This window comes from Xenia sp. Carnegie-2017, unplaced genomic scaffold (assembly GCF_021976095.1).
Source record: "Xenia sp. Carnegie-2017 unplaced genomic scaffold, XeniaSp_v1 HiC_scaffold_14, whole genome shotgun sequence".
NCBI lineage: Eukaryota > Metazoa > Cnidaria > Anthozoa > Malacalcyonacea > Xeniidae > Xenia > Xenia sp. Carnegie-2017.
In genome coordinates, this window is record NW_025813447.1 from 6,956,768 (window position 1) to 6,979,626 (window position 22,859).

The 22,859-nt window shown below is 33.2% G+C and overlaps 3 long non-coding RNA genes across 3 annotated transcripts; all 3 read right to left on the reverse strand.

The window, feature by feature from the left end:
- Positions 1–8,802: 8,802 nt before the first annotated feature.
- On the reverse strand, positions 8,803–10,500 carry LOC124434542. Its single transcript, XR_006944817.1, has 2 exons — positions 10,366–10,500; positions 8,803–9,600 (listed from the first exon to the last, which is right to left on the reverse strand). It is a non-coding gene; the product is annotated as an uncharacterized LOC124434542 (long non-coding RNA).
- A 5,878-nt stretch (positions 10,501–16,378) lies between these two features.
- On the reverse strand, positions 16,379–17,230 carry LOC124435051. The gene is made up of 4 exons (XR_006944977.1): positions 17,182–17,230; positions 16,937–17,023; positions 16,670–16,858; positions 16,379–16,568 (listed from the first exon to the last, which is right to left on the reverse strand). It is a non-coding gene; the product is annotated as an uncharacterized LOC124435051 (long non-coding RNA).
- Positions 17,231–20,298: 3,068 nt separating this feature from the next.
- LOC124434415 lies at positions 20,299–22,622 on the reverse strand. Its single transcript, XR_006944769.1, has 2 exons — positions 22,573–22,622; positions 20,299–21,061 (listed from the first exon to the last, which is right to left on the reverse strand). It is a non-coding gene; the product is annotated as an uncharacterized LOC124434415 (long non-coding RNA).
- Between the last annotated feature and the right edge of the window lie 237 nt (positions 22,623–22,859).

Below are 22,859 nucleotides of genomic sequence, written 5' to 3' on the forward strand. Positions count from 1 at the left end.
TCCATTTCTTTGAATGTAAACTTCTCTTAGGCTTTTTCAGACATTATCTGATTCTCTTTCTAAGAAATATATAGACAGGATACATCTACGTTCATTACATAAATAACCAGTCTAATAGAAAAGAGTTTAAGATTGGCTACAACCTTATTTTCAAATCTGCATTTTATAACTATTCCACTTCGTGTTATCTAATACAAAGTTAAACAAAACTGTATTAACAAAATTACCAATTCATCTTTTCTCTAATCAATAGCAACTGTGCGCACGTAGCTTGAGCTAGGACAGTGCAAAACTTAAACAAATTTCTTTGCATTTTCATCTGTTTATAACTATTTGCTGAATTGTGAAAAAACTCATTAGTTAAGTCAAGGTTTATAAGCTTGTATAAGCGGAACGTCTAGGTTAATAGAGTCCTGAGAAGTAGCTACTGTTTGTATTGATGTTGACTTCTCAAGACTCAGCTAACCTGCGTGATCTACATCTAAAAACATTTAACGATACTCCCATGTTCAAAACATTCACTCAACGTTTATATGTTTCTTAAATCATCTCAATTTGGACATTTTCGTTGCAATTTTGATTCAAGTGACTTTTGTTGACGTGAAAAATAATGGCTTGTTTCATCTGCCGAGAGTCACGAAACCGCATACTAAAACACACGGTTCTACTAATGAAAAGAATATTTTAAAACAATATTGGCAGAAGACATCTACGTTTATGTTTATTGGTAACATCATTTCAAAACATTAACAATTCAACCCAAATGCTGAAAAAGGTAAAAATTAGATGACAAAGTCACTAGACCATTTTCTTTTTAGAAACATTTCGTGACTCAATTTGCTGTGTAGACAACTTGTAATGAGGAATAAAATTTTTCACACAGTGGAGATTATAAATTTGGATCGAACAGTTTTACATTTTAAAACTTCCAATTGATGTTTTGAGGAAGGCATATATTTCACAAGAGAATTAAGAAGCTAAATAAGAGTTACAACATACTATGTTCTCTGTTTGAAACTGAATTTTGCCATAGTTAAAAGTCCTTCAAAGTATAATAAGAAGAATTCATATGTTGTTTGGTGTCATTGAAAGCAATTGTAGCTAGTTCCACTAAAGAAGTTGTAGTTCAAGTAATAAACACATGTAGCATAAGAGCAAGAAATTTTTGTCTTCTGACAATCGATAAAATTGATAAAAGCAATGTTTCCTGTATACAAAATCAAACGACGTTTACATGGAATTTTTTCGTTTTCCTGCACAGTAAGTCCAAAAAAACTATGTGCTAACAAAACTAACAAAATTTCTTCACTAAGTTTTGCATCTATAGTTCTTTCTTCAAAGCTCTTGCAATGAACAACTCCGACCAGCACTTTTAGATGACATATATTCAAAAATTTTCTGATCATTTACACGCCGATGTTAGCTAGCTACAAAATTTTCAATAGTTTCTTAGCAACGAAAGTGTTTTTAATTCAATAAATTTATTAGTAGAAGCAAATAGTGTTGCGTTGCATGCTGCTAGTTTAAATAAGAAGGGAAAACTTTCATAAATACCAGAAAACATTGTACGTTTTTCTTAGGTAGTAAACGCCAGTGCAACACATGCAGTAATTGCATTTCAATATAGTATTAATCCTGCAATTGATAATGGGCAAGAACGTCTGTATTGATTATAAAATACTTAAAGAATACTGCTCATATATATATTGGATGATGAATGCTCATCTAAGTGCTCATCGTGCATTATAGATGAGTTGTCGCATTTTCTTAAGTTGTTCTGTCAATGTCAATAAAAACATCATCATGACAAAAATAACATATAAATCAACATGAAACAAATTTAAGATGGTTTCAAGTAAAACGAGAATATGCAAAGCTACCATGATTGCACTTCACAATACATAAACATATATAAATTTAATACGTGTGATAAAAATTAATGCCCAACATAAAGTTCTGATTAGAGCCATAGAAATAGACCAAAAAAAAACAAATTGTAAAATTTAAATTTATTATTCTCCATCCATGAAAGCCTTCTAATCAATAAACACAAGCCTTCACTTAATGTGCAAGGAAACTCCATTCCACTTAACCTCTTTTAATTTCTCTTCATTTCACTTCCAAACTTCCTTATCATGTATCCATTCGACACCGCTTCCTTTAGTAGTAATTTAACACCTTTTTGTAAATATAATACCTTGTCTTAACGTCCTATTTATTATTTGTCTGAAGATGTCTTGAGTAAAGACGAAACGTCACAATAAATTTAAATTTTACAATTTGTTTTTTTTTTGGTCTATTTCTATGGCTCTAATCAGAACTTTATGTTGGGCATTAATTTTTATCACACGTATTCGATTTCCGCTCGGCAAGTCTCTCGCTACAATATATAAATTTCACCGCATCATTACTTTCTGTAGAAAACTTTTGATTTTTCAGTGCGTCATCAGAATTTTAAAAACAAAATTACTGAATTTAGTTGTTCAATCTTTCGATTCAATTTAGCCATGCTGTACGTCTAATACCAAACAATATTTTATCATTGTCAGCCGTGGTGTTAGCGTACGCACCCGCTGAAGTGGGTGTGCAACATTATATTTCGTGAATCCGAAGAGAACAGTTGCAAGTCAAGATCAAAGGCTTCTAAGTGCAAGCTTTTTCATTGAATGCATATATTTTTGTAATTGGTTGTCCTACAAGACTTTTGATGATTTTTCCATTCTTTTATACTTATATTTAAATTGTAAATTGTCTAAGTCTTCAAACTATTACTGAAATCAAAAATGATTTGACATGTCACCCGATGGACCAGATTTTGTACCGACAAATCTGCAATTCAATACCTCATTCTGCAATTTTATACCAATTGTATTTATAGTGTTCAAGGATTCTAACCCAGAGGCCGAACGCTTAAATTCGAAATGCGCAAATTCAAAAATTCTCAACCATAAAAATGAATCTGAACACAAAAACATCTGAATCATTGTCATCATTTGTCGGCCTCATATCACGGACACATTTTTTGCGAAACGAAATGGAAGGAAAACCAGCGAACCTGGTAAAAAACTTCCGAGCAACAAAGAGTAACTTCGGCTTTTCAGATGTTTAAACAAAACGAAAATTATAAAACAATTTTGCATTTTTTAAGTTTCTGACGGCTAATCCAGATAGTCTTATACTTTGGCAGCATCATGCACTGGTTTTGACGAATCCATTTAATAGATTGACATTTCAAAAGAAAAGAAATTTTTTAAAAAGCAAACTATTAAGGACAAGTTAGTTCTCTTCTTGGAGCTTAATTGATCATTCCACATTTCCACTTATCATTCAAGGTGCTGGTTTGCTTTTTTTAGGCAATCTTTAAAATGGGGCAGTCAAGTCAGATTTTAACTTACTTGAAAAATGCAACCTAAGCATGCGCTATGTGCTTCACTGTGCTCATTATCAAAGCTTTAAAATGCGAATTTTTGTACACCTAATTAAAAAATGCATACTAATTATATGCTGTTTGAATCACTGTGGTCAACGTTATAGCTGCAAAATGTTAAATCTTGTAACAATATCTCTCTATGCACACGATAAAACTGTGAAGTGAATAAGGCTCCAATCCATCAAAGCAAAATTTTTGATAAAGTCAAAATGTTTTCTCTTTGTTGGCTTTTTGCAGTTCTCTTTAGTCTTCTTGAAGCGAAGTGTTCAAGTTCTTTCAATGTTCTTTCAAGTATGTTTCTGCGTAGATGCGTGTGTAATACCTATGGTCAAGTTACCAGAAGAGTCACTTTCCAGCTGAACGACAGCTTTTGATAAATTCATCACGTCATACTTGCCAACTCCATGCAGCATTTTGAAGTTATTTTATGAAAAAGACCTGATTTTTCTAAAAACTTACGAGTTTATGTTGCTTTCGTGTAGAATTAAAATTGTTTGAATCCCTACTCTTGATGTGGTGAATCTAATCCCTAACTCCCCATTTTAAAGAAGTGGATAAACCTTTTTATTGTAATCATTTTTCGATGATAACTCAGTCAAAATTTACGTCGAAAATCCTTTACAACATGCACTTATCGTTAAAACGCTAGGGAATCTAACAATTTAAAATGCAAAGGAACTTCGACGTAAGGGAAATGGTTCTGTATTTAGGAAACGATACGATACTCAAAGAAAGAAAAAAACGTCTTTTCACATTCAAAACAGTATTACGCATGCAATTGCCTTGTGTTGTGTATGTCAAGCATTCTCTATTATAAAATAATCAACGATAAACCTGAATAGTTGACAACTCATCTACTCTTGTTTTCTTCTCGGATAACACTTTTCACGTATCGTAGACTTGACTACTACAATCTTGGTAACACCAATGTGTACATCATATTTCCCGTATCTCCTCTCTGAATGACTTTCATTTTCCTAACACGAGACAAACCAAATATGGCGTCACATCCAAGTGCAATCCAAAATCTGCATTTTGTAACTTTCAGACGTTCAACATTGCAGAGTTTATCATCTTCTTTACATCACCACGGTGCATCATTGCATTCCAACTAGCATTGCTGTTTATCAACGAACCCACACCAAGGCTATGGTACACTTTGTCCCGTATTCATTACATTCACATAAGTATTGCCATGTCACTATACATCCGACTAAATACTGCTGTCAATACTACCAATCCTAAAAGATTTTCGACTTCGATATAGAAGTAGATTTCATGTTTTGAACTTTGAAGTATAAGATAAACACAAAACAGAAAGCATCCCTAATATCTTCCATCCAACGTGAGGAGCCACATCAATAAAATGTTTACAGTAGAATTGATTCGGATTAAATGTAGCTGACCCCACACGTAACAGCGGGGCCCTTTGCTGTTACATACATGAACAACTGCATTTGTCACGAATCCAAACTACAGACAAACATTTTATTGGTCATAAAGATTCGTCTTCTCGATGATGAACTTAATTCAACCAAAATTTTCCTAAAACAAACATCCAAGTTCCGAATTAAACTTGACATAAGAATAAAACTGCATTGCTAGGTGTATAACATGATTTTTTCATCTTGTATAATTTACCATTCCGTACGATCATTTTCAAACAGCTTGCAGAGAGGAGCAAATTTACTTAAATTTTACAATGGTTTACAGAAATGAAACACACTTTATTTATAAAAACTAGCATCTTCGAAGCATATGGATGAAACTATAATCAAGTAATACTTTCTGTTAGTCGACAACGCTATCAAAATTTTCCAACCTGATTAGAACTTCGTAAATAGTATATATTCATACAATAAACATCAAACACAGAAGTTCTGTAACGAATTCTTTTACAACAAGGATGGAAAAGATTGTTCCCCTTTCTTGAAATTGCAAACAGACCGATTTTGCAAAGTATATACCGTTCGTTTACACTGCGATTACCTCTTTAACCACTTTATCCTATACTTACATTTTTGAAGCACGTTTCCCCGTCATCTTCTAAGATAAAAGTGAGCTAACAACACATATATGTAATTTACCAGCATTTTTATACATGTTTATCATTCCTCATTTGAATTGATGAAAAGGCGATGCCCGATAATTGGACTCGTGGAATTCGCATATATTCCAATAGAACAAAAGGAATTCCACTAGGGCTAGACATAAACAGGCACACAAACAGGACGATAAATAGTTCATGCATGCTCTTTTATCCTTTGTTTTTTTTTACCTAAGAAAAAGTACAATGAAATGATTTATTTTGAATGCTTTAAAAATAGTTTCATTTTTTGAACTCATTCGTGTTTCAACTATAGTATTGTTTTCTCTAATTAAATCTTTTATTCGTTCTGATTTTGCCCACAAATTTTAGTCCTTTTAAAAAAATCTGAACTTATAAAAATCATCTAGACTAACGTTTCAGCTTCTATCAGGATACACCGTATCAAGTATCGTGAAAGAAGCTTTGCATGGGGCAGAAACATATCAGATTTGGAATATAATTTCGTATATGCTTAGCAAATAAAAAACATATGAAACCGTGAAATAAAAGAAACCACAAATATCAGAGAAATAACACTTATCCTAATTGAATGATTTTAATCATTGATTTAGCATATGAAGTATCTTGAGTATTATGATAAAATCGATCCGGCTCTTGAGATTGATTTCCTTTAATTTGATGATATCTACGAGTAAATAATTCTTCCGTTGCGTCACCGAGCGGAACTGCGTCAAAAATTGTATGTGATGATTCTGCTTTTCTATTATACGTCTTAAAATCATGCAACCCCTGTACGTTGTTGATACAGTGCATGCTCATCAGAGCTTTATTAACCTCATTGAAGGCATGGGGCCCACTTTATGGTGGGGGGCCTTTTTTTGGTTTAAACCTCATGTTGCTTAAAAAATTGCCACGTTAATAGTTGATTATTATAAGAAAGAACTCTCCTAGACGTATTTCCCAAAATTCAGAATTTGGTAGAAAAACTCAGCCAAAATACTCGAGTGCATGTGATATTCCTAGTTTTCAGAGAAAAGCAAAAATAATAGCTATCAAAAAATACTACAATAATAAACACCTCTTTGAGTCTGAAATCAGCCCACGTGTCCAAAAAAGAAGGGCAAACACATTTGGGCCTTTTTATAACAATACAATACAATCATCTTTACCGCCATCATATCTAAAGTTCATCTTCTGACAGTGTGCAAACATTACACATTACCCTTTCTTGATTTTTGTACTGCAAACTCCTTAATGATAACAGATAGATCCAAGTCACACATGACGTCAGATTCTATGGTCCTTATCGTTAAATTGGCCTGGAATTGAACTATTGACGTGCCTGGTGACCATCAACTACAAGATAAATTTTCAAGGCAATGTCAAAGTCGGAAAAGGAAGTCTGCTAGCATTAGGACATGATTAGCCTGATCAAGAAGAACTTGCAGCCAATGTCGTCTGGTTTGACATGTTCGAAGAATTTGGCATATGCAACATAGTGACATAACTCGCCTTCAAGGAAGTTATCAAAATCATCACGGATTCAGGATGGGCAAGAACGAGTTTTCAGCGTTATTCCTTTGAATTCTTCTGGGGACATCTCTGATAGGTGATCGAAAATGTTAAAACGTGCTGAAATAACCTGGTAGGCTAACAGGCATTAATCAAGGAAAGTGATAGATTTATCAACAACTGACAGGAAACTTCCCAAATTCCAAAAGTAAAAGTAAAAGTAAAAGAAACGATATGGATAAATTTTCCACACCTTTCCGGTGGTCACATGGCCATAGTCCCTGGAACTGTTCGTTGATTAGAGCTAGTATTATTGTTAGCATGAACTCCGTTTTTGTCGCTTGTATCATAAGTTACACTTATTAAAACTAAATCAAGACTTGACTAGGTTTTAGTGACAACGCCAAAGTTTTCAACAGTTTGATCATTGTTAACATGATACAATATAACATAAAGTATTTCATTTGTTAAAGTTAATGTTAATTTAGTTCATTAGATATAGATCAGTGGACACGTGACAATCGAACGATTTTACGTACATCTGGTGTGTATATATATTTTTGTTGTTCTTAGGGCCAGTCATATGAGACGAGCCAGCCCGCTAAAGCCAGGCTAGCTAGTTTGCCTGGCCAATTTGTATTCGCATTCATATGGCAAAATATCGCTTCCTTCAAGCAATCTCGCCAAGCCGGGCTGACCCGCTCTTCATAGGAAAACAATTTCAAAAACATTGTAAAATAATATATGAGGCAATATATCGGCAAAGCTACCTAGCCCGGCTTAAGCGGGCTGGCCCGTCTCATATGAACAGGTCCTTAGTAGAAAAAGATTATTGTAAAATCAATACTAATCCAAGAATAAAGGTTAAAATCTAACAAACATCAACTATTTGTTCGCTATGGATTGTTAGTCCACAATAGATCGGAGCAGCTGTTGTTGCTCTAAATTTTTTAGTAATCTTTTTAAATTTACACCATCAAATCTTTTCTAATCTTTTCTTTTCTATTCTTAAGATAAGTCAAGAGGCTGGATTGATTTTCTGAAAAGTTCAAGGCTGGCATTACCGTAAATTAAAACGTGTCTACTTTCCCTTCCAATTCCTTTCAGACAATGAATGCGTCTGCTCTGATTCGTTACGCAATTTTACTGGCGGGTGTCCCCTTTTTACCGCTTTTTGGTGGGTGGCCCGGAGCCCAACCCTTAATCCGGCTCGGGGCACAGCTCTTAATCCGGCTCTGTATGGCTTCTACCTTAAGGCCTAAGCTCTTTAGTTAATAATTTATTTTGGAATAAATCAAAAATGAAATATTTGTATGTTACTTTATTCAATTGAAATACATTTTCGATAAAAATAAATCTGTAAGTCGTAAATGAAAATATGCTTTCTTTATTGTTTGTGCTTCAAAATACCACAAAACTCACTCTATTTTAACTGACGTTTTCAAAATAGTTAAGGTATCGTTATTAGTTCTTAATAAATTTTAACAGCATGTTTGAGACTTGGACCTAATTTGCTTGCATGTAAATTGAGAAAATAACTACAGAAAAAGCATATTTCACAATCCTATATTAAACAAATCGAAATTGTTCGTAAACCTATCAATTTTATTTACATTTTGTTAAGTGATTTTCTGAGAGAATGGAAATCACGACATTGTAACCAGTGTAACGGGGGATTTTGCAGCCATTTAAAAAGCAACTGAGTAACTTGTTTTGTAGTTTTAAGTTTTAACCTACTTTAAATAGTTAATAAAGTTGCACCATGAATAATTCTTTATAGAACTCGATAAAGAACACATGACCTACTGTGTATAGCTATTCCTTAATTTATTTGTATACAAATTATTACAAGTGTAAATGAAGTTATTAAACGAAGCAATGTTTATATCTACGAGTAAAATTACAATTACCAGCGTGACTAGCCATGTTTTTAAAAACATTACATCGTAAATGATGCTGTAGACTGATATCAAGTGCTTTTCAGACGTTAAGTAACATAGGTTTGCTGTCTAAAATCTGCTTTAAAAAGTGTGAATATAATGTTCGTGCATGAAAGCCCAAAATATTATTGAATCAAGTTGAATTGTTCTGGCTCATTTCGTTAATTGCCTTTGCATATCTGCAAACATTTATTTAAATGCGTTATTTTCTCGCCCTGAGTTTGTCATTGTCTGCCTTCAAATGGTCATTGCTTGCAATCACTTGGTCAATTCTTGCCCTGAGTTGTTCATTGACTGCCCTCAATTCGTTAATTTGCCTTTGCATACCTGCTAACATTTGCCTAAATTCGTTATTCTCTGCCCTCAAATGGTCATTGCTTGCAGTCAAAACGTCAATTCTTGCACTGAGGTGGTTATTCTCGGTTCTCAAATTGTTCTCTCCTTGAACGATTTCTTTAAGCAATTCTGCAATCTTTGACGATTGCTCGTCTAACAATCCATTCATTTTCGGTATTTCAGGTAAAACCAAGTTATTCAATTCGGTTTTAAATTTGACATTAGAAACTTCTTTCCTGAGATTGCCCACATTGTCGACAAGACCATGTACGTGCGTTTCAATGTTTTCCATGTATCGATTGAATGACTAAACTTTATAGCTGTTTCCGTGTCTGTAAATAGTTGAAAATATTTATTAGCAATTCATGATAAATCTTAACAATCTTAAAAAGTGTTATCCTTATTGTTTATATAATTTCGTAGAAGCACTATTGCTAATACGCATTTAATATGTACGACTAGTTTTTTAAAATGGATATGTTTCGACATCTCATGATGTCATCTTTAGTATAAGTGAAATAATAAATTATCTTGGTTGTTGACATTTGGTAGTGGAAAGCAGAGAAACTTTGGATAAACGCCGAGTGAAAGACAATCTTTAAGAAACATAGCATCTAGTTCTGCTTTCCTTTGTTTGGTTTGAAGCTTTTCAAACTTCCGCATTTCTGATAGGGAGACCTTTCCTTCGTATTTTTGTGCTATGTCGTAAATAATGTTTCCATAGAAGCACTATAGACATGTTTCGACATCTCATGATGCCATCTTGAGTATAAGTGAAATAATAAATTATGATGGTTGTTAACATTTGACATAATACAAAACCCGATAGCACAAATTATCCTCGCGTTCGCTAACAAAACTCCAAGCAATAAACTTAGCACCAGTTAAATGTGAAATTTCTAATCTATCATCTGGTCTTACTTTTTTTAAAACAGCTAAAGTATTTTGCGACATATTTGAGATTGAAGAACTCTTAAAAAATTCACAACAATTTTACATTCACAACACATTGTCACTGAAACGCAGCAAAAGACGGGGCAATGACAAAGTTGACTTACTCATCTGATCATTATTATGATAAAAGGAAAATATCTAACCTTGTTTTGTTGCCGTCCAACTTGTTCTTCTTTAATCTATCAGTGGTACTAAGAGATAGGTTCCTTATATGCTGACGCCTGATCGTTATTATCTTTAATTTTTAATTTATTATGATAGACATGTCTCGACATGTCATCTTCAGTATAAGTGAAATAATAAATAACACAACGTTTATATAAAAGTAATATGATACAAACCTTATAAAAACCTTATACAAACCTTTTTATATAAATCTTGTGTTATTTATTATTTCACTTATACTGAAGATGGCAATATGACATGTCGAAACATGTCTATTTTAAAAAACTAGTCGTGTATATTACATACGCATTAGCAATAGGGCTTTCACAAAATTATAAAAAATTTTTATGACATCATAAACTGATGTCACAATATTTTCAGAATAAATACAATACCACGTGTTATTTGTCACGTGGCTGGAATGAAAACAATTCCACCAGCTATAACTAACCTCATTTGGCTCGGTTATATTTGCATAACATGAAGCTTTGACCACAAAGATTAATTTTTGTAGTTCAAAGATTTGTCTTAAATTTTTAAAAAACACTTACTTTTTAATGTCAACCCATATTGAATTTAAAATTTCAAGATGAGTTGTCGGTTTCGTTATGCTGTTGTCATGAAATTGAAACAGGTCAAATCTATCGTAGAACGTGACTGATTTATATCATAATCCTCTTTTAGTATTGTTTTTTTTTAAAAAAGACGATTTTGCATCTGACATTGTGAGGCATTTTTAGTAATGGACAATCAAATATTCACATTTAATATAAACGACAACTTTTTTGAAAATAGACATGTTTCGACATCTCATGATGCCATCTTCAGTATGAATGAAATAATAGGTGATACAGATGATCTTATTTCCTTTTTATTGTTCTAATTTATGTATCATATTACTTTTATATAAACCCTGTAATATGCCATTAAAAAGACCCAATGAACATTTTTTAAACGAAAAAGACAACAATGATGCACGTAAAAGATGTATTTATGAAAAAGAAGTTCATAATACTGAAAACATTCAAATAAAATTTTTTTATCTATTTTTTAGCATTTTATGTCTTGTAGTAGTCTCGATTCTTGTCGAAATACGTTTTTCCACATAGATATCTCGCTAGGTATAAGCTAAACATGGTAAAATGCAGATAAAATTGTCTAAAAACGACAGGAAATAAATTTTTTTGACGGAACTCTCTTTCCCAAAAGTAAAAACAAACATCGATCGCCAAGAAAATATGCACTATTTCAGGGGAAAGTAGACAAATTTTAGACGTATGTAACACTACTTTCTTGATGATATTTAATCAAACTACTTAATGTTTCTCAAATGTTTGATCAATTAAATGGCCGCAGTGGTCCGATCCAAACACTTTGGAATGTTGCTCGAATTAAGAAACCGCAAAAATCACACGCCGTCAGCTCATTTCTCGACACTTTTTCATGTTTTGATCGTCTAAACGGAAATTATTTGATCACTAGAGAACGAGTGTACGCCTAAGCAGACGTCTTGTTTTGAATAGCATGCTTAATACTTGCATTAAATTTCCCTCCGGGTAGTTTGATAGAATAAATACAAAAATGATTGTTTCACATGTTTTTAAATCGAAATTTTTCGTACACTTATCCGTTATAATTCCATTTCCTGAAGAGATTTTGTAAGATACATCTCACACAGCGGAGGTTATAAATTTGGATCAAACAGTTTTACATTTTAAAACTTCCAATTGATGTTTTGAGAAAAGCATATATTTTACAAGAGAATTAAGAAGCTAAATAAGAGTTATAACATACTATGTTCTCTGTTTGAAACTGAATTTTACCACAGTTAAAAGTCTTTCAAAGTATAATAAAAAGAATTCATATGTTGTTTGGTGTCATTGTAAGCAATTGTAGCTAGTTGCACAAAAGAAGTTGTAGTACAAGTAATGAACACTTGTAGCATAACAGCAAGAAATTTTTGTCTTCTAATATTCGATAAAATTGATAAAAGCAATGTTTGCTGTATACAAAATGAAACGACGTATACATGGAAATTTCTAGTTTTCCTACACAGTAAGTCCAAAAAAATTCTGTGCTAACAAATTTAATCAAATTTCATCACTAAATTTTGCATGTATAGTTCTTTCTTCAAAGGTCTTGCAATAAACAACTCCGACAAGCACTTTTAGATGACATATATTCAAAAATTTTCTGATCATTTACACATCCATGTTAGCTAGCTGCAAAGTTTTCAATAGTATCTTAGCAATGAAAGTGTTTTCGATTCAATAAATTCATTAGTAGAAGCAAATAGTATTGCACTGCATGCCGCTATTCGAAATAAGAAGGGAAACTTTCATTAATACAAGAAAAAATATTACGTTTTCCTTAAGTAGTAAACGCCAGTGCATGCACATGCAGTAATGGCATTTCAATATGGTATTAGTCCTACAATTGATAATGGGGAAGAACGTCTGTATTTATTATCAAATACTAAAAGAGCACTGCTCATATATATAGTGGATGATGAACGCTCATCATGCAATATAGGTGAGCAGCATGCTTATCTAAATTTTCATCGTGCATTATAGATGAGCTGTCGTATTTTCTTAAGTTGTTCTGTCAATGTCAACAATAACATCATCATGACAAAAATAACATATAAATCAACATGAATAAAATTTAAGATGCTTTCAAGTAAAATGAGAATATGCAAAGGTACCATGATCTCACTTCACAATACATAAACATATATAAATTTGACAGCATCATTAATTTCTGTAGAAAACTTTCGACTTTTCTGTGCGTCAACTATGCACCAAATATTCTCTTACTTGTTGTTGAAACATAATTAGTGAATTTAGTTGTTCAATTTTTTAAATGCATTTTAGCCATGTTTTTCGTCTTATACCAAAGAATATTTTGTCATTGTTAGCCGTGGTGTTAGCGTACGCTCAATCTTGGTAACACCAATGTGTACATCATATTTCCCGTATCTCCTTTCTGAATGACTTTCATTTTACGAACACGAGACAAACCAAATATTGCGTCATATCCAAGTGCAATCCAAAACCTACATTTTGTAACTTTCACACGTTCAACATTGCATAGTTTATCATCTTCTTTACATCACCACGGTGCATCATTGCATGCTAAATAGCATTGCTGTTTATCAACAAACCCACACTAAGGTTTTGGTACACTTTGTCCAGTATTCATTACATTCACATAAGTATTGCCATGTCACTATACCTCCGACTAAATATTGCTGTCAATATTACCAATCCTAAAAAGATGTTCGACTTCGATATAGAAGTAGATTTTATGTTTTGAACTTTGAAGTATAAGGTAAACACAAAACAGAAAGCATCACTAATATCTTCCATCCAACGTGAGGAGCCACATCAATAAAATGTTTACAGTAGAATTGATTCGGATTAAATGTAGCTGACAACACACATAACAGCGAGGCCCTTCGCTGTTACATGCATGAACAACTGCGTTTACAACGAATCCAAACTACAAACATTTTATTGGTCATAAAGGTTCGTCTTCTCGATGATTTTCCTGAAACAAACATGCAAGTTCCGAATTAAACTTGACAGAACAATAAAAACTGCATTACTAAGTGTATAACATGATTTTTTCATCTTGTATAATTTACCATTTCGTACTATCATTTTTAAACAGTTCGCAGAAAGAAGCAAATTTACTTAAATTTTACAACGGTTTAAAGATATGACACACAATTTATTCATAAAAACTAGAATTTTCGAAGCACATAGATGAAACTATAATCAAGTAATACTTTCCGTTAGTCGACAAGGCTATCAAAATTTTCCAACCTGATTAGAACTTCGTAAATACTATATATTCATACAATAAACAGCAAATACAGAAGTTCTGTAACGAATTCTTTTACAACAAGGATGGAAAAGATTGTTCTCCTTTCTTGAAATCGCAATCAGACCGATTTCGCAAAGTATATCCCGTTCGTTTACACTTCGATTACCTCTTTAACCACTTTATCCTTTACTTATATTTTTGAAGCACGTTTCCCCGTCAACCCTCTAGGAAAAAAGTGAGCTAATAACACATTTATGTAATTTACCAGCATTTTTATACATGTTTATCATTTCTCATTTGAATTTATAAACTAAGCGATGCCCGATAATTGGACTCGTTGAATTCACATATATTGTAATACAACAAAAGGAATTCCACTAGGGCCAGTCATACACAGGCACACAAACACGCAAACCGAATACATGGCTTACTGTAGGAAACAAACTGTTTGGCTTCTAATATGGCGAAAATCTCTTTCTCCTTCGACTCCTTTGGGAATGGTTGCTTTCCACGTAATCCCAATGCAGTTGCTCGCTGAACAATCGATTTCAAGATCAACATGCAGTGAATTAAAAAAACGTAAAATTAATTCATTCGACGATTGTATATTTGCAATGAAAATTCCAGGGTGTATAAAAATACTTTTAGAAATCATATTATTACCAAAATTTTAAAGCCAAATCACAAATGCAGGTCCTGCTGGTCCGTAAACATGCAAATTCAATCAATTTCCTACAAGGCATATTTCAAAAAGTTCCAGTCATGTAAAATTTTCATGGGCTAAAAAACTTGTGTATATGTACGAGTAGGACAGCATATAAATATGAAATAATAAACATATAGGTTTAATTTCTAAAGATCTCTTTTTTATTCACCCTGTATTATATGAGATTCCCCGACGTACTACATCAAGGTGCTGACTATATTTATTTAAATAAATGTTATATGGCTCTTAGAGAAAATTTAAGTGAAAAGCTTATTGAGAATAAGCTCAATCATGAAGGATATAAATGAAGGACAATTCTTTTATTTAATTCTTCACAATTAATGAATCGGCTCCATCGAATTTCTCGCAAAACGGAAAGTTTTAAAATTTAAGAAAATCAATTTCTTTGATTGTATCTTTGATTGAATGCAGCAAAAACTTTCAATGAGTCCTGGGAATTTTAAAATCTTGACAAAACTTGGTTTTTCAAATTGCATTGGCCCATCCCAACATCTTTCTTTCATAAATTTTTGATTTCTTCGTTAAGTTATCGTCACCACTTATACGATTATTACATACTCAGGCCTTATAAACGTGACATTTATACAAACGAGTAGCTAAAAGCTCATAATTGTTTTCAATTGTCAGATCAACGATAAATTGTTCATGAACGCTCTTTTATCCTTTGTTTTTTTTTAGCAGAAGTTTGGATCTTCAGGAAATATCAAGTCACAAAGTTTTCAATTGTTTGAACATCAACTATTTGTTTGCTATTGATTGTTAGTCGACAATAGATCGGAGCAGCTGTTGTTGCTATAGATTTTTTAGTAATCTTTTTAAAACTTACATTATCAACGCTTTTCTTTGTTAAGTCAACGGACATTTCTAAGCTAATTCTTAAGATAAGTCAAGAAGCTGGCTTGATTTTCTGAAAAATTCAAGGCTGGCATTACCATGAATTAAAATGTGTCTAATTTCACTTCCAATTTCTTTTAGACGATGAATGCGTCTGCTCTGATTTGTTACGCAATTTGACTAGTGGGTGGCCCCTTTTTACTGCTTTAAGTGGGTTGCCCAGAGCCCTCTATAGTACAAGAGTTGGGACATGTATTGTTCTCTTATTTGTACACGCTGATTGGTCAGTTTCGGTCATCTGATCAAAACCCGCCATTTTGGTTCCTACTTTTGAAACTTGTACTAGTGTTTACATAGCGATTATTATTAGTGTTCACAGTTATTAAGATAAATATGGTGTTTTGTTGCGCGTGTGGGTGCAATAATCGTTCATCTGACGGATACAAAATGTACCGCATACCCTCAGGGTCGAGAAACAACGAAAAACGAAAGAAATGGCTTTGTGCAATAAAAAGAGAGAACTTTAACACGGCGTCGGCGAGACTTTGCGAGGCAATTATACTCTTGTTGTTCTTTAGATAATTAACATGACAACGACAATGTAAATTTTAAAATTTTTAATAAATATTGACAACAAATTTGCATTTGTGTGTTGTGATATTGTGGTACGGCTCCTTAAGGTTCACTTCGAAGCGAATCAATTCGAGCCTAAAATCCCCGGCAAACTTCGACCAAATGCAGTACCAACTCTGTTCACACATCGAAAGCCTGTGCTGCGAAGAAAGAGTCCAACTAAACGAGAATTAAAAGTGAACACTGGTCAGTACTCTAACGTTTTGGCATCTTCAGTACATTATAAATTATTAACCAATAGGAAATATACACATGTTTACCTTCTTGTTCACATAGTGTCACCACAACCTGTTGCCATTGAGAGTGCTAGTAGCGAAGATGATAATAATCTCGACTCTGTACACTCTACAATGACTGTGACTGAGTTGGACTTGAACAATCCTCAAAGTAGCACAAATAGTCAAAGTCACACAAAGCTGCGAGAGGAATCGGAAATGTTGAAGAAAGAGCTGATAAAAGCAAAAGAAAATCATAAAAACCTAGCAAACAACATATCTGCTTTATTTAATGAAGACCAAATAGCCTACCTTTCCAAGAAGCCTGGTTATGGAAAAGGTTAAGCAATACCATTTTTAAATTGATGAAGTATATTAATGAAATTTTGCACTTCCACACTAAAAACAAATATATTAAATATAAGTTTAAAATTTACATTTGATTTTTTTATTTTTAGTTAGGTGGTCAAATAACACAATTGAAAGTGCTATAAAAATAAGATATTCATGTGGAGCAACTGGATACAGCACTTTACTTGGGATGAATTATCCATTACCTTCTATAAGAACACTTAATCGACGAATGGAGCACATTGAATTTTCCTCGGTCTTACATATGAGGTTTTTGCAGCATTGCAATTGAAGGTAAACATACAAACTAATAGAAAACACAAAAGCATTACTGTTGTGTTTTGACTTTCTAAAGTAGCTACATAAGAATACCTACATATTGTATACTGAAGGTTAATTTGCATTGAAAGGCTTCCTCCATGGGAGATCAAGAAAGAGACTGTTCTTTTGCTTGACGAAATGGCAATCATTCCATCATATGATTTTGACACAAGAACTGAGTCAGTCATCGGCCATTGATCTCTCTCTGGCAGCAATGAAAAAGACATGCAAGACACAATGGCAACACATGCCATGGTTTTCATGTTATGTGGTTTGACAGCAAGATGGAAACAAGTTGTTGCGTACTTCTTCACTGGAAATTCATTCTCAGCTAAAGAAGTGAAAGATATTATCATTGAGATAATTCAAAGGGCAAGTGAATGCAATTTAACAGTTTATAATGTCACTATGGATATGGGAGGGGGCAACCAGGCTGTTCTTCGGGAATTTGGGATCTATTGTAAAGTAAAAAGAGAAAATGATGAATTGGGACAGTGTAATGATACTGTGGAAATAGTCAATACCATTCAGCATCCTGTTATTGAGGGTCAGAGACTTACATTTATGCCTGATGTTCCACATGTTTTGAAGAATATCAGGAATCATCTGACTCGTGGACAAACATTTTTCATCCCACAGTATGCCATTGCTGAGTGCAATTTACCTACAAATGCAGTCACAATAAACCACATCAAAAAGCTGGTTAATTATGATTCTTTGCATAATCTAAAGATTGCACCACACCTGAATGAAAAATGCTGTGATCCTGGGCATTTTGAAAAAATGAAAGTGAGCATGGCTAAGAATCTACTATCTAGAAAAACTGGGGCAGCCATTCGCTTTCTTATTCAGGAAAAAGTCCTGCCCAAGAATGCCACAACTACAGCATGGTTTTGTGATCAAGTTGGTCTGTGGTACGACCTGATGACATCACGTTCTCCAAAAATGGGTTTCAGTCTCTACACACATGAAAAACATACAGAAGTTGTATCTTTCCTTGAATCGATTATTAAACTTTTTACCCAATTGAAAATAGGATCAGAATCAAATGCCAAGTGGAGGCCTGCGCAAACAGGAACAATTCTAGCAACCAAAACCATTCTTGAACTTCAGAACTGCTTCATTTTGGAAAAACAATACAAGTTCCTTCTGACCAGCCGCTTCACACAAGATGCTTTAGAAAATCTTTTTTCTACAATCAGATTCAAGAATCCAATACCAAGTGCATTGGAATTCAAAAATGCACTAAGAAACATCACAGTGTCACAGTGCATCTCTGGAAAATCTACTTCCTCATATGAGACAGATGAAGTATCAGAGACACACTGTTTCTTGGAGAAATCTTTTCCTACATCAAAACATGAAGAAAGTCAATCGTTTTCTGTAGAACCGAGCGATTTTATTCTTGATCTCTCTACATCAGAATTGTCAAGCTTGGACCATCTTGGAGGGTATGCAGTCCACCAGTTCATCAAACTAAATGGTCACTGCCACGAATGTTTGAAAACCTTACTTGCAGATCCTCCTAAACCAGAATTGCATGACTATATCGTATCAATGCAAAGTCTTGTCCAGCTTCGCGACAACACCTGATCATCTCTTACATATATTTCGCAAGAGGTAAAGAAATTACTCCTTCGTGCAGAGAGCATATTCGTGGCTAGTGAGGCACAAGTAATGAAAGTGAATAGTATCCTGAGTGCTCTTGTTGACAAATGCCTTGCCATGGCTGACAGTAATATTCCCGATTGCCACCAAGCTAAGTCAAAGATTTTAAAAACCTATTTTCGTGTCAGGATTTACGCTCTTCTTCGAAAGAAAAAAACTGAAAACATGAAATCTTCTTCTGGCAATGGCTCACGATCTGTTGCAATGCGAGAATTAGTTAATCGCAAATGAAATAATGCCAACTCCAAAGTAGCAAGTAGCATCATTCAAATCTTGAACAGAAAACTGCATGATTACTATGATTCGAAGTTTCGAACAAAGTCTTGTCCAAGTATTTGATAACACTGATGCCAGGATAACATTGCCGCTTGTCACCAAGCTTAAAGATCTTGAAAACTTCTTACAGAGTCGGAACATAAGCCGAGAAAACACGTTCACGTACGAAAAATACTTCTTACAATGGGTCACGATCAATTTGAAGCACGAACTAGTAAACCGCAAACGAAGCTCAAACCAATGAAATTAAATCAGGTCTGCCGCAAATCGTTAAAAAAACGCAAAGAGCTTGCTATTATTCCTAATATATTTGATACTACCATGGAATAAGCTTAAATTGCCTTCTTCTTTTGCATATAAACCCAATTTCCAATAGTATTATTATAGTTTAACTTTGCAAGTAGGAACCAAAATGGCGGCTCCGCGCTCGCCCCAGACCATTTGTCCCAACTCTTGCTAATAGAGGGCTCTGGGGTTGCCTGGGCCCCAGCCCTTCATGGCTTCTACGCTAAAACCTGAGCTCTTTAGTTATTAATTTATTGTGCAATAAATCAAAAATGAATTATTTGTATGTTACTTTATTCAATTGAAATACATTTTCGATAAAAATAAATCTGTAAGTCGTAATATGTAAATACGCTTTCTTTATTGTATGTGCTTCAAAATACCACAAAAATCATTTAATTTTAACTGACGTTTTCAAAACAGTTAAGGTATCGTTATTAGTTTTTAATAATTTTTAACAGCATGTTTGAGACTTGCACCAATTTGCTTGCATGTAGTTTGAGAAAATAATTACAAGAAATGCTTGTTTCACAATCTCATATTACACAAATCGAAATTGTTCGTACACCTATCAATATATTTACATTTTATTAAGCAATTTTCTGAGAGAATGGAAAACACGGCATTGTAACCAGTGTAACGGGGGATTTTACAGCCATTTAAAAACAACTGAGTAACTTGTTTTGTAGTTTTAAGTTTTAACCTACTTTAAATAGTTAATAAAGTTACACCATGAATAATTCTTTATAGAACTCGATAAAGAACAAAAGACCTACTGTGTATAGCTATTCCTTTATTTATTTTTATACAAATTATTACAAGTGTAAATGAAGTTATTAAGCTAAGCAATGTTTATATCTACGAGTAAAATTACAATTACCGGCGTAACTAGCCATATTTTTAAAAACATTATATCGTAAATGATGCTATAGATAGATATCAAGTGCTTTTCAGACGTCAAGTAACATAAGTTTGGTGTCTAAAATCTGCTTTAAAAAGTGTGAATAGATTGTTCGAGCATGAAAGCCCAAAGTATTATTGAATCAAGTTGAATTGTTCTGGCTCATTTCGTTAATTGCCTTTGCATATTTTCAAACATTTATTTAAATGCGTTATTTTCTAGCCTTGAGTTTTTCATTGCCTGCCAACGCTTGGTTAATTCTTGCATTTAATTTTTCATTGTCTGCACTCAAGTCGTCAATTTGCCTTTGCATTTCTTCTAACCTTTTCGTAATTCTGTTATTCTCTGCCCTCAATTGGTTATTGCTTGCAGTCAATTCGTCAATTCTTCCATTGAATTTTTTCTCTCCTTGAACGATTTCTTTAAGCAATTCTTCAATCTTTGACGATTGCTCGTCTAACAATCCATTCATTTTCGGTATTTCAGGTAAATTCAAGTTATTCAAATCGGTTTTAAATTTGACATTACAAACTTCTTTCTTGAGATTGCCCACATTGTCGACAAGACCATTTACGTGCGTTTCAATGTTTTCCATGTATTGATTGAATGACTAAACTTTATAGCTGTTTCCGTGTCTGCAAATAGTTGAAATGATTTATTAGCAATTTTTGGTAAGTCTTGACAATCTTAAAAATTGTTATCCTTATTGTTTATCCTATATTGTTATACGATATACATGAATAGAAAATGTCATTTGTTCAAGTCATATGACAATTAAGGGCTCGTATCATCTCCTATAAAGATATATTATATATAAATTGACCTTTAAGAAAAAACAAACTCAATTTGATTTAGATGACATTTAATATTTTCTTATTTGAAAATTGCCATTTATATATACACAGTTAAATATAATAAAACTGAACAGAACTGTTATTACTTGCGCCAATTTTGCCAGCATGTGTGGCTCAAAGAGTTGATTGGAAAAACTACACATGATTTTTTTCGAAATGTCTTTGCCGCTCTTTAGAATTTTCTCCTCTATTAAAACGACCTTACGAGAAAGCAGAAACCAACATGGAGACCCGTTTGATTAAATTAAAGTCACGTCACAGTGTGCAATATCCATGACGCCATACAGCGGGTTTTCATGAGGAATGACGTTATGACGTTATCATTGGATGTTTCTCAAAATTTAATAAGGACATATCATATAACAAGCTCTTTGCAACGATACAAAATGCTCTGCTAGGAGCCTAGGACTATTTCTTTGACACGCTATATCTTACAATAACTTTGGCATCATTTATACTATATGTAACTCTAACTACTTGAAAAAATAAACTATTGATTCACTAATCTTCCTTGAATTTAATACTAACAATCACTGTCGGCAACTTCGGCAATTTACAAGTGAGTTTCATCATAACATTGCCGAGGAAAGAAAAAAATAAATTCAAAATAAAATTGTCGAAGGCACGAATTGAGCGTAAGTCGTATCACAGAAGTTGGCAATACTTTGTTAGTAAGCAATAAGATATAAGCAAATGTAACTTGCGTAATATAAAATAGACAAGAAAACATTTTGAAATAATGATTTGAAAAAGTGCTGATAGAAAAACAAATGGTTGGTTTTATATTTTGGAACTGAGAAGAACTCTTAAGGCAAACTTTGTTTGTGCAAATTTTTGTAGTCCTGTACCTCAGGAAGAGCTGAGCTTACTAAGCCAATGCGTTCTCTTTCATTTTTATCCAAATTGTACTTTAATTATTACAAGTGAAAATGTTTTTAACGACCAATGGTTTTAGATAAAAAGTCTGAAAATAGAGTAAAATGTTTAATTTTCTAGAATTTTTTTCAGGAGGGAAATTTTTATTGAGAAGACAAAAAAAAATACGATACAAGAAAAGCTTCACTTGAGCTCTCTGAAATGCTGTAGACAAGGCTTTTCTATCTACTACTACCATAAAACACTTCCTCAACTTATGCAGAGTATAAATCTTGTACGTAGTAGCGATAAAATTAGTTACATAAAAAATGTAAACGTAGCTAGATAAGTGTACAAATAGTATATGCAGTATAGCTTTAGCTGTCATCAAAAGGATAAACGTTTTTATAAATACGTCATAAAAATAATTTCATTACCTTAGTCTGTTTTTCGTTCCTACGGATGCTCAAATGATAGTGTTATTTGCTAACAGGGGCTATTTGTGCGTTTATGTAAAAATTTAATTGTAGCTATTTCCCAAGTCCTGATTGGCAGCGAATAGTAGGTGTTTAATTTCAATTTTAATTTTAATTTTAATTTTAATTTCCTGCTGTGAAACCATAGAAATGCTATAATGTGGTAAATACAGAGACTTGTGTCTTAAGAAAAAAATTTACAATTATTTTTAATTTCTTCTCTCATGGAGTCAAAATTGCTCGTGCAC